Source organism: Lipotes vexillifer, unplaced genomic scaffold (assembly GCF_000442215.2).
Source record: "Lipotes vexillifer unplaced genomic scaffold, Lipotes_vexillifer_v1.1 scaffold472, whole genome shotgun sequence".
Classification (NCBI taxonomy): Eukaryota; Metazoa; Chordata; class Mammalia; order Artiodactyla; family Lipotidae; genus Lipotes; species Lipotes vexillifer.
In genome coordinates, this window is record NW_006797698.1 from 2,760,672 (window position 1) to 2,772,072 (window position 11,401).

The following is an 11,401-nucleotide window of genomic DNA, read 5'->3' on the forward strand; positions in this document are numbered from 1 at the left end:
CAGGGGCCTTGCCTTCTCTTTGAGGATCCAATAGAGTTGGAGAAATGAGAAACTTACAGAAGAAAAAAGTCCTGATGCCATGAGGAGGACAGATACCTAGGGTATTAGTGCAGGAAGACATGGGAAGAGGCTCCACCCAGATTGCTGTTGTACAAGGGCTGACCTGTAGCTTCCAGTTTCAGGTAGGATTCTAATTGATGGATGAAGGAAAATGGGATGAGTAACAGCTTCCATGAATAGAAAATCCAATATGGCAGGGGGTACCTAGATTTGATTCAGGGACCTCTTGATCTGCAGTCAAACGCTCTACCCCTGAGCTGCACACCCCCTACTTATTATAGGCGTCTCATAAACACCTTTCACCTTCATGGTCACACCCAGAACTCCTGCCACATACTGGAAGTTTCTACTTGTTTCTAGAGAGCTGGTAAGACCAGCAACTTACTCCTCCACAAACTCAGTCCAGAGAGGTCATCCCCCAGGCCCCAGAGTCCCACAACCCTACGCCTTCACATGCCTGCATCTCCCCCTTTTCCTCAGTGTGTGGTGACAGCAGCAGCCTGGAGGAGCATTGACATTTCCTACTGGAAGGGCCTTTAGAATTTATTTGTCTGTTTTTCTCTTGTTCTGCACTACAAAACAGCACATTGAAGAGATCCTGCCCAACCTCTTTGGAAACACATGCAGTACGTACACCAGAGGGTGTCTCTTCAGTCTTTGTATATGTGCATTAAACCCCAGGGTGCTGGTGGGGTCATTGTATCTGTGCATTAAGCCCCAGGGTGCTGGTGGGGACAGCTGAGGAGGTTGGTGAGCTTCTGAGTCCCTAACCTGGATCTTTTTAATTTTCCTGAAGTTAGTGTTAACCTCATGTCTCTTAGGCTAATATTTTATCTAAGTAAGTGGATTGCAACTACGACTATATTATTATTGGCTATTATTATTCCCTTGCTTTGGAGGAGAAAACCTGCCAGGGATGATGCAGGACTGACTTCAGCCTTTTGCTTTTAACTATTTTTTTTTTGAGAGTATGAAGAGGTTGAGTGGAGTGAGAGGTCCCCTGACATTCAGAATAAGAATTTCAAGTGGAATAAAACAGTGCAGTAAACTCATACCCTGAAGTCTGTGGACTGCAGGAGTGAACTAGCAAGAAGCGCCCCCATATGGTCATGATGTGGGTTTATTGACCTGAAATAGGAGCTCCTGCAAGAGAAAACTGGTCCACCATCTAGATGCTGCCACAAAGAATAACTGAGCACCAATGAGAACAGAATGGAAACCACTGCCTTTGCCAGCCTTCCTCCAATATTCCATGGTCAGCACTGAAAGACTGTCTAAAGCAGGTCACCTGGTTCATCTTCCTGAGGAAACATGCTGCAGCTCACTCATCCCCATGGGCTCTGTGAGTCTCTGCTGCTCAGACCAGAAGCAGATGTCCACGGTGCATTTCCAGGGTCCCTGTTCAAGGCTGGTGACTGAGGTCCTTGCGTGAATGCAGGGGGGCAAGGAGGTAGCCCCTAGACGTGGCACACGGCCTCATGATTGAGAGTGGCTTGCAGCCCCTAGTATGTAGCAGCCAGTCGCCGGCAGTCAGCGTGCTCCCCAAACAGCCCCCTCGCTGCCATTTCTTTAGTTCCTTTGCTCTGTGCTGACCCTGCTGAAGCAGCTCAGGTCGGAGAGACTGGAGCCCTGGGGGCCTCCCGCAAGCACTGCCCTGTGCTCCGTAATGGGCGGAGCATACAAGAGGCATCAAAGCTCCCATTGCCCCCAACGGCGGTGCCTGTGCATGGTGAGGTGGGACGTGCCCACAGGAAAGGTGACATCTGCAAGGCTCTAAAGATAAGTGTTAATGGGGATCGGGGTTGGGTCAGCCCTGGAGAAGTTCACCTGGGGCTGCAAGAAGCTAGAGAGGCTTTCTGGCAAAGATCTAAACTGTGCAACCTCTCTTCTGTCCTATGAAGACTCAATCCACAGGGCCCAGAGGTAAAAAGGCATTTCTTCAATCATAGGAACCTGAAAGGGTGTTGTTGGAAGGTGGAGATATTGAATAATATCCTCCTAACCAAGAAGGAACTTTAAGACTGAAAAATGAAGCAGGCGACTCCATAAAGTACAAATACAAAGTTTATTGTGGTTAACTTACATAGGGTAGGATCTGGCGGACGGCAATCCTGAAGCATTGGCAGCTGCACTCTGCGCTGCCCACAGGGGTACAGGGGGATTTAAAGGGGCCAAAGCTAAAATCTGACTACTGGGGCAGAAGCATGTCCACACTGACAGGAACCAGGTTTTGTTCCTCCCCCTGGGGATCTCATGACCATTAACCACCTGGGTTAACAAAAGGCGCTCTTCCAGTGTTCACCTCAGATGAAGGCAAGGGTAAAAGGTGATAAGGAACTCACCTGTCTCAGGTGCATCCCTTGTTGAGTAGGCTGAAGTTCAGTCACGCAGAAGGGGAGGGGGTAGGACTGCCGGCCTGAGATGAAGCTGACAAAACGGGGTCAGTGTGGTTCAACCACACAGGCTTGCTATAACTGTCTAATAAGCACCTGTGGAGCCTCATCGGCCCTTCTGTTTATTTTCCATCCGCCCATGAGGACGGCTCCACTGCGAACTAAACCCGTTCCCCGCACCTTCTCCTTCCGCCAAGCCTGGACCCCCGCCCACCTGGCAGCCCTGCAGCTTCTCCTACCCCCGATTCACGGCAAGTCATCTAAAGCCACTGATGTTCTCCTAGAAGGGCTTTTACAATGATCCAGAACAGCAGGTGCTTAATGTGGCACTGGGGAAAATCACCTAATGCTTCTGTGATATGAGTGGATGAAAAGAAGGAAGCGTGCTGTTGAAAAGCAGAACTCTGCAGGCCTCACAAAACCTGAATCTCTGGAGAGGGGGCCCAGGGAAAGTGTATGTTTACATTCCCGCAGTCCCAGGTAGTTCTAGTGCTTGGGTGAGCCTTGAGTCCACATGATCTTGGCTAGAACCACATTTCTGGTTCTAGAACTTTCCATTGCCCCCACCCAGGAGATGAGCTAGACAAGCTTCCTTCCTCCCCGCCCCCCCCACCTCCTTTACCAATTACTGCACCCCTCAATCTGCCGAGTAAGAAGAGCCCAGCTGAAGGTGCCATTCGGTGTAGGTACTAAAACAAAGCTTATTTCAGGGGACACCTGGATTTGAACCAGGGACCTCTTGATCTGCAGTCAAATGCTCTACCACTGAGCTATAGCCCCCTGCTTGTTAAGAGTATCTAATAAATACCCTTTCACCTGTGTTGAAATGCCCACACCCACTGTGCACTGAAATTTCTATTGATTCTCAGAAAGTTCTGGAGATAAGGGGAATTTTGCCTTACAGAAAGCTAGCTTCTCCTTCCCCATAGGTCCCCCTCCCAATTTTGGCTCCCAGAAACCTTCTCTGCTCACAATCTTGCAGTCTCATTTTTCTTGGTACCACTTGGAAGGCACCTGCTGGTTGCTAAGAGCTGGACCACCCCTGCTTCCTTCCTCCCTCAGGAAGCTCCATCTGCTTTCAACTTGTCTGCAGCACTCTCTTCTCCGCCCTCACCGCTATCCTGCAGGAGGGACTGGGGGCTCCGTTGCCCGACTCATCCTCTCTGCTCTTCTTTCCTCTCATCACAGCTACTCCTTGGCTTTTGGCAGGGTCTTGACTGAATCCAGACAAATTACTTGAATTTTTTGCCAAAGAGGCCACAACCCTCATCCTGGGGCCCAGGAAGCTGTCCCAAGGGGCCTCAATCCAGAAGGTCAGCACAGCTGGAGCAGCAGGGACTTCCCTGAGAATCAGGACCACGGACGCCTCCGCTGGATGAACCCCTGGCCTGAGGCATAGCACTACGCTTCTAAGGAGTGAACCTAGCCCCTGGCCAACACCACCCGGAGATCTAAAGGCCATGTAGACCTCAAAAGTGTAGAGTAAAGACAACTGCCCAAAGGTGGTGAAAGTGCCTTATATCTGTGTCCAGGAGACCAACGTTGGGAATGTACAGGGGCTTGCAAAGGAAACCCTGGACAAGGGGAATATCCCCCCATCATCCATCAGTTTAATTTAGTGACGTTATTTACATGGTTGCAAAGTAAAAAGGTAATCTCTCTATTTTTCTACAGTGACTAATACAACGTTGAGCATGAGAGTAGGTATGCAATAAATATTTGTTGGATGGAAGTAAAGATAGCAAAATTAGCAAAGATACCTAAGTATGGAATAAATGCAAAATATCTCAGATACCACCAGCCAAATGAACACTTCTGGTATTTTCACATCTGTTTCTCCAAACTTGTGCAAATACATTCCCCTGCGTTTGGGTTAGACCCCTTCTTGCCAGAGATGAGCCAGTTCACAGTTCATGAAACTCGTCCACCAGCTATTCTCCCTCATCAGTCTTCTGGCTCCCTTAGAAATGTTCCCCTCTCTTACTGAAAAGTTTAAAAACATGGAAAGACTTAGAAGAATACCCATATAAAAATTTCTCTTGTTAAAAAAAAAGGACTCATGGGCTTCCCTGGTGGCGCAGTAGTTGAGAGTCCGCCTGCCGATGCAGGGGACACAGGTTCGTGCCCCGGTCCGGGAAGATCCCACATGCCGCGGAGCGCCTGGGCCTGTGAGTCATGGCCGCTGAGCCTGCGCATCCGGAGCCTGTGCTCCGCAATGGGAGAGGCCACAACAGTGAGAGGCCCGCGTACCGCAAAAAAAAAAAAAAAAAAGGACTCAGGAAATCCTTGGCAGCCCAGTGGTTAGGACTCAGCGCTTTCACTTCCCCGGGCCCGGGTTCAATCCCCAGTCGGGGAACTAAGATCCTGCAAGTGGTGTGGCAGGGCCAATAAGTTAATTAATTAATTAATTAATTAATTACATCTTTAGGAGAAAAAAAAAACAGGACTCAAAAAATATCCAGCAGGGCGTCTCTAAAACAAATAAACACACCTCCACCAATCGTCACACCCAGTGGTCAACATCATAAGGTTTCTCTTGAGAACTGGAAACAAGGCAAGGATGTCTGTTAGCATTGTTTCCATTTAACATTGTACCTAAAACCAGAGGCAATGTATTAAGATTAAAAAAAGTAGAACAGGAGGAACAAAACGCCCATTGTTCATAGATAGTATCATTATCTCAATAGAAAACACAAAATAATCTACAAATTATTTGAACTATCAAGTTTAATACATTGTAAGATAAGGTTATTAAAAATCAATTCCTATACACAATAATGAAGAGTTAGAAATAAAATCTTTTAAAGTATGTCACTAAAAATAGTGTCAAAAATGCAGGATCCCTAGGAATAAATATAAGCTGTACAGAACCTTTATTTAAAATATTTTAAAGCTTCACTGAAAGACACTGAAGGGGACCTAAATGAAGAGATATGCTCTGTTTGGGGGTAGGACAAAATAACAATTTTGTAAAGATGTTAATGCTTCCCAAATTAGCCTATAGGTTTAATGTAATTGCAGTCAAAATCCCGGTTATGATTTTTTTTTTTTTTTTTTTTTTTTTGCGCGGGCCTCTCACTGTTGTGGCCTCTCCCATTGCAGAGCACAGGCTCTGGACGCACAGGCTCAGCGGCCATGGCTCACGGGCCTAGCCGCTCCGCGGCATGTGGAATCTTCCCAGACCGGGGCACGAACCCGTGTCCCCTGCATCGGCAGGCAGACTCTCAACCACTGCGCCACCAGGGAAGCCCAGCCGGTTATGATTTTTATAGTCTTTGACACACTGATGTTAAAAGTTATGTGGGAAAAGAAAGAGCTGGGAATAGCTAGTGTTTTCCTGAAGAATGAGAGCTGGACGAGGAAATTAGTCCTATCAGATATGAAGAGTTATTACAGTTTAAAGCTGTAAGACAGTGTAGGGTTGGCACAAGGATAGACAAATAACCATAAAGCAGAATAGAGATCCCAGAAATGGACCTATCTAAAGAGAGAAACTGATATATGAGAGGGTGGCATCGTAGTGCAGAGAGGAAGGGGGTGGACTTGCTGATAAATGTTGCTAAGACAACTGGATATCCATACACAAAATAAATTCCAGGAGGATTCAAGACTTAAATATAACAGACAAATCTTCAAACTTTTAAAAGAAAATATAAGAGAAAACCTTTATGACTTTGGAGTAGGAGAAGGATTTCTTAATCATGACACACATAAACACCATAAAGAAAAGGACTGATATTCTAGTTCATTGAAATTAAGAACTTTTGTGTACTAAAAGTCTCCAGACAGAAAGTGAAAAGATGAGTCATAGATCAGAAAAAGAGATTTGTCAATCATGTGTCAGTCAAGATATTGTCAGAAAATAGAAAGTACATAGGCAGTTCAACAGAGAGAATTTAATACAGGGAATTGGTTAAATAGGTGCTGAGGAAATAAAACAGCAAAGAGAGAACTGCAAGGTAATGCAGAGATAATAACTCCAGGAAGCACCTCTCACTCCCTGTGCTGACAGAAAAAGGAGAGAGGTTGCAGTTATCAGAATGCAGAAGCTGGAAGGAGGGGCTCTGAAGAGTTGGGACTCAGACTTGTGAGGATGCGGCGCTGCCCAGCTGGTGCTGGTACCTCAGGAGCTCAGAAGGCTGGTCTCCCAGAGACGGAGCACTGACAGTAAGGCTGGTCCTAGGAGTGCCAAACGAAAGCTGGGAATGAAAACCAATGCTGCCAGTGTGGAGGGACATGGCTAGGGCTACACTGACAGGAGCAAGCAGAACAAAGCAAGTTCTGATCTGCTTTCCGTTATTATAGATTACTTTGCATCTTTTAGTAGGTTATAAAAGTGGAATTATACAATATGCACTCTTTTTGTCTTGCTTCTCTCACTCAATATAACTGTTTTCAGATTTGCCCATGTTGTTGCATGTATCAATAGTTCACTCCCTTTTACTGCTCAGTAGTATTCTACGGTATGGAGATATATATATATATATATATATATATATATATATATATATTGTTTTGTTTACCCACTCACTGCTCACCCGTTAATGGTCATTTGTGTTATTTCCAGTATTTGGCTATGACAAATCAAGCTGCTATGACATTCACATACAAATCTTTGGATACATGCTTTCACTGCTCTTGGGTAAATATCTGCAAGTAGAACAGCTGGATCAAAGTGATTGTAACATTTTACATTCAGCCAAGAGTGTATTCCCATCGGCAGTTGCTGCCTGTCCTTGTCAACACTTGGCAGGGTCAGTCTTTTTGGTTTTAGATCTTCGAAGGGGTGTGCAATTGTAGGAGGCGGTTTTAATCTCATTGTGGTTTTAATTTGCATTTCTCTGAGGACTAATGATATTGAACACCTTCACCTATGCTTGGGATAGCTGGAACTACTTTCCCAGAATCATTTCCTCGTAGAGGTTAGAGTTGGCCAAAATGAGAATTCGCATGATATTTGGGAGGTGGAAGCAGACGCTGCTCTCTGAAAGTTGCTGCAGTTGGGCGTGTGACAGCCAGACAGATCCCAGCCTATCTGCAACCACCCCCGTCGTGTCCAGCTTCTCTTCCCAACTGTGTGTCCATCAACGGGAGCCCCAGTGCCGCCACCAGATACTTGGCTGAGGACCTACAGAAGCGGAAGTGTTGATTTCCTATCAACTCTTTCACCAGCCCCTTCGTGGTTCCCCTCCAGGGGTGGGATGTGCTTCGCTTCCCAGATCCCTCTTCACCTCCGACTCTTCCACCTTTGCCTTTGCTTTATGGAGGCTCACAAGTGACTGTTCTTTGATCCTCCAACTCCCCCTTCTGGACTATTACTTCTCCCAGCTCATGATATAATTGTGTAAGGTCTTATTTCCATAATAATTCCATTGTTCAGTAATACTTATTGTGATTCTGCTTCTCTGATCAGTACTGACTGGCTCATCTCACGGCGTTTATTTTCTTTTTCACTTTTCCATGCGTGTATGAAACTGCATGAATCATTCAGCCTTATGAATAATAAAAAATAATATACCTGTGTGATCTCACACCCAGATCAAGAAATAGAACATTATTCAGAGGTGGATGGAAATGAGATATAAGGGATGGAGTAGAGAATTGGTCTTTCCTGGGTGTACAATTTTATATAGCCTTGACTTTTGAATTGTTTTACTGTTTTACCTTTCCAAAAAATAACTCAAGTATGAAGAGATGAAGTTGAAAATAAATATAAACAAAACCCAAAAACCTAATGTTATATCACATCAGTAACATGACCACAAAGAAGAAAACACCCTTAGTGGTATATATTCTAAGGGGAGAAATAGATACTGAACTTTACCTAGGAAGTTGTTTTGGTGTAACTTACAAAACCCATGGCTTTGTTTTTTTGTTTTTAATATTTATTTATTTATTTTGGCTGCCTCGGGTTTTAGTTACAGCACATGGGATCTTCGTTGCAGCATGCAGGATCTTTAGTTGCGGCATGCGGGCTCATAGTTGCAGCATGTGAACTCTTAGTTGCGGCACACATGCAGGATCTAGTTCCCTGACCAGGGATGGAACCCAGTCCCCCTACATTGGGAGTGTGGAGCCTTATGCACTGGACCACCAGGGAAGTCCCCCACAAAACTTACGTTTTTGAGAAATTGAGTAAATATATTGATATTTGGGGGAACCAGAGTTCTAATTGTGGGAGACAGGAGGTATAAATATGGAATGAAGATAGGCAAGGAAGAATTGTGGAGTTGGACTGGAATCATAAGTAGTTGTGTGAATACACAAGCACACAGCACACATACACACACACACACACACACACACACAAAGTACACACGTACATTTTCTAACTGCCCTCTGAAAAGGTGCTAGAAACAACATCTCAGTTGCAATGAGCACTCCTAATGCCCATATCGTGGTTATTGAATACCATTTAAAAGAACCAGAGGGACTTCCAGGTGGTGCAGTGGTTAAGAATCCTCCCGCCAATGCAAGGGACACGGGTTCTAGCCCTGGTCCGGGAAGATCCCACATGTTGTGGAGCAACAAAGCCTGAGCGCCACAACTCCTGAGCCTGCGCTCTAGAGCCCACGAGCCACAACTCCTGAGCCCGTGTGCCACAACTACTGATACCCGCGTGCCTAGAGCCCGTGCTCGGCAATAAGAGAAGCCACCGCAGTGAGAAGCTTGCGCACCGCAAAGAAGAGTAGCCCCTGCTCGCGGCAACTAGAGAAAGCCTGCGTGCAGCAACGAAGACCCAACGCAGCCACAAATAAATTAATTAATTAATTAAGAAGAAAAAAAAAGAAACAGAAACTTGGAGATTTGGCTGATTACACAGCTGGGTAAGAAACCTAAAATGTGAACCATGGAACATTTTGTGCCAGACAGTAGGAACGTGCTCAAAAACTGATGGGAACATGTCAACAGAACACAGGGCCAGCTTGAAGAGGCTCACCGCTAGCTAAATTTGGGACAATCTGAGCATCCAAACAAATGGAGGAATGTGTTATAGCTCATTAAATTAGAGAATCCATGAATCCATGTTAGTAGGTTTTTTTTAAAAAAAATTTAGGTAGAGAAAGGCAAGCTTTACAAAATCTTTACCAACATATCAACCAATAAATGTAAAAAGGGTAGAAATATAAAAATCTTCATTTTATGACCATCACTGTAAAAATTGACTTAGATAAGAGTTTCAGAGAGCATCCCTTGTACCAGCTCTGTACCGACTTTTTAAAGATTGTAATTTTGTGAAGGTTTTTTTCTCAATATTCCCCAAATTATACAAGCTTCAGGCCCACAAAACAGGGTTCCACCCTTGGTAGAGGAGATGTGTTATTTGGGAAGGAGAGATCACGTGGAAGAAGAGCTGGGGGGGAGGTAAAGGACCTCGGGGCAGATTCCAGAACATTCTCCTGTAGTGGAAGGGTCGACTTTGCGTGCTCAGGAGTTTCCTCCAAAAGGAAAAAGGGTGCAGGGGCTCCGATCGGCAAATCCCTATCCCCTACCCTCAACCCCACATTTGAGAGGCAATCCCGGAGAGCTGGGGGTGGGGCGGAGGGGACATGAGAAAACAGCTGGGCTAGCATCAGTGAGAAAAAGAAAATCAGGCACTCGGAACAGACCTCTCGCAACCGTGTGAGTACAGTGTCGCCCCACCACCATGCCTGGGGAGAGTCCACTTTCATAACCAAAGAACGCATCCGGGATGACGCCTTTGCTGTACGTTCAGCCCAGGCTGATGAAGCGAAAACAAAGGGCACCTTAAGACCCCGGTGGCCAGACCCGAAGCCCAGCAGAGTACAGAGCACGTGGTGCGCAGGTCCCTCTTCAGCAGAGTCCCACTTAGAGGAAATTCTCAAAGGAAATGCATCTTCTCGGCCACATGGGGACGCCATTCAAAGGCTCCTTCCATCCGCCGGCCCCGGCTCGCCTCTTAAGTTTTCCGACTGATAAATTTATTTTTCTCTCCTTGTTTTAAAAATACTATTCTTGTTATTACAAAATATTATAAAATATTACTGTTGTTATTACGAATTTTTAAAAAATGAAGTTAGAAAATGTATAAAAATGGCTTGTGTTCTCACTGTTAAAGAAAACTACTTGACTATATGCTTCCAAACCTTCCAATGATAATATATGTAATCATTTTATATATATTATATGTACAATATATATATAATCATATATATAATAATATAATCATTCTGGACAGACTTCTCTTAAAATATCATGAACATCTTCCCATACAAAGTTCTTCACCAAAATAATTTTAGGTGATGGTATTGTGTTCCGTTGTCCATCCCATTAAAAATATTTTTTATAGCTAACCCACACTTTATAGAAAGTTCTAAGTGGCTGCCTACAGGGATTTAGTGAGCTATATTCCTATTGTTGGAAGAATTTTTTCCATTTCAAATCAAAGGTAGACATGAGGTACAGCTGTCCAAGTAAGTAAACACACAAGAAGCCCAGATCGCCCTGCAGGACCTAAAGCAGCAGAGGCGACGTGGCGGGCGCCCCAGGGGAGAAGGCGCTGCTGGGGTTCGCATGCGGGGGGCGGGGGGGCGGCCGCCGTCGCCGTGGTCACCGGGGGCGGCCCGGCTGCCCCCTGGAGCGGGGAGATCCTTTTTGGTCACCGAGTCCCTCGGGGCGCGGGGGACCAAGGTCCGAGGCTCTCGCGGCCGGCGGCAGGTCTGGCGCTGAGTCCGGGCGGCGACTCAGCGCGCACCCGGCCGTGTTCTTTGGGCCTAGGGCTCGGGGACTCGGGGGATCGGGGTGTCGGCGGAGTGGCAGGCCAGGGGGTCGGTAAGATCAAGGCGCCGGGGGATCGGCGGACCGGTGGATCAGGGGCCGGGGGGTTGGCGGGTCAGCGGCAGGGTGGGTCGGCGCGTCGGCGGGTCAGGGGTTCGGTGGGTCGGGAGGCCGGTGGGCCGGGCAGTGTCCGGGGCTCGGCGGGCAGG

At 46.3% G+C, this 11,401-nt stretch overlaps 1 protein-coding gene and 1 non-coding gene across 2 annotated transcripts in view; one reads left to right on the plus strand and one right to left on the minus strand.

Annotated features, from left to right (window-relative positions):
• Positions 1-11,401, plus strand: part of ZNF746 (zinc finger protein 746) — a 71,581-nt gene that overhangs the window by 39,834 nt on the left and 20,346 nt on the right. The gene's annotated exons all lie outside the window — the stretch shown is intronic.
• On the minus strand, positions 3,162-3,233 carry TRNAC-GCA (transfer RNA cysteine (anticodon GCA)). Its single transcript has one exon. It is a non-coding gene; the product is annotated as a tRNA-Cys (tRNA).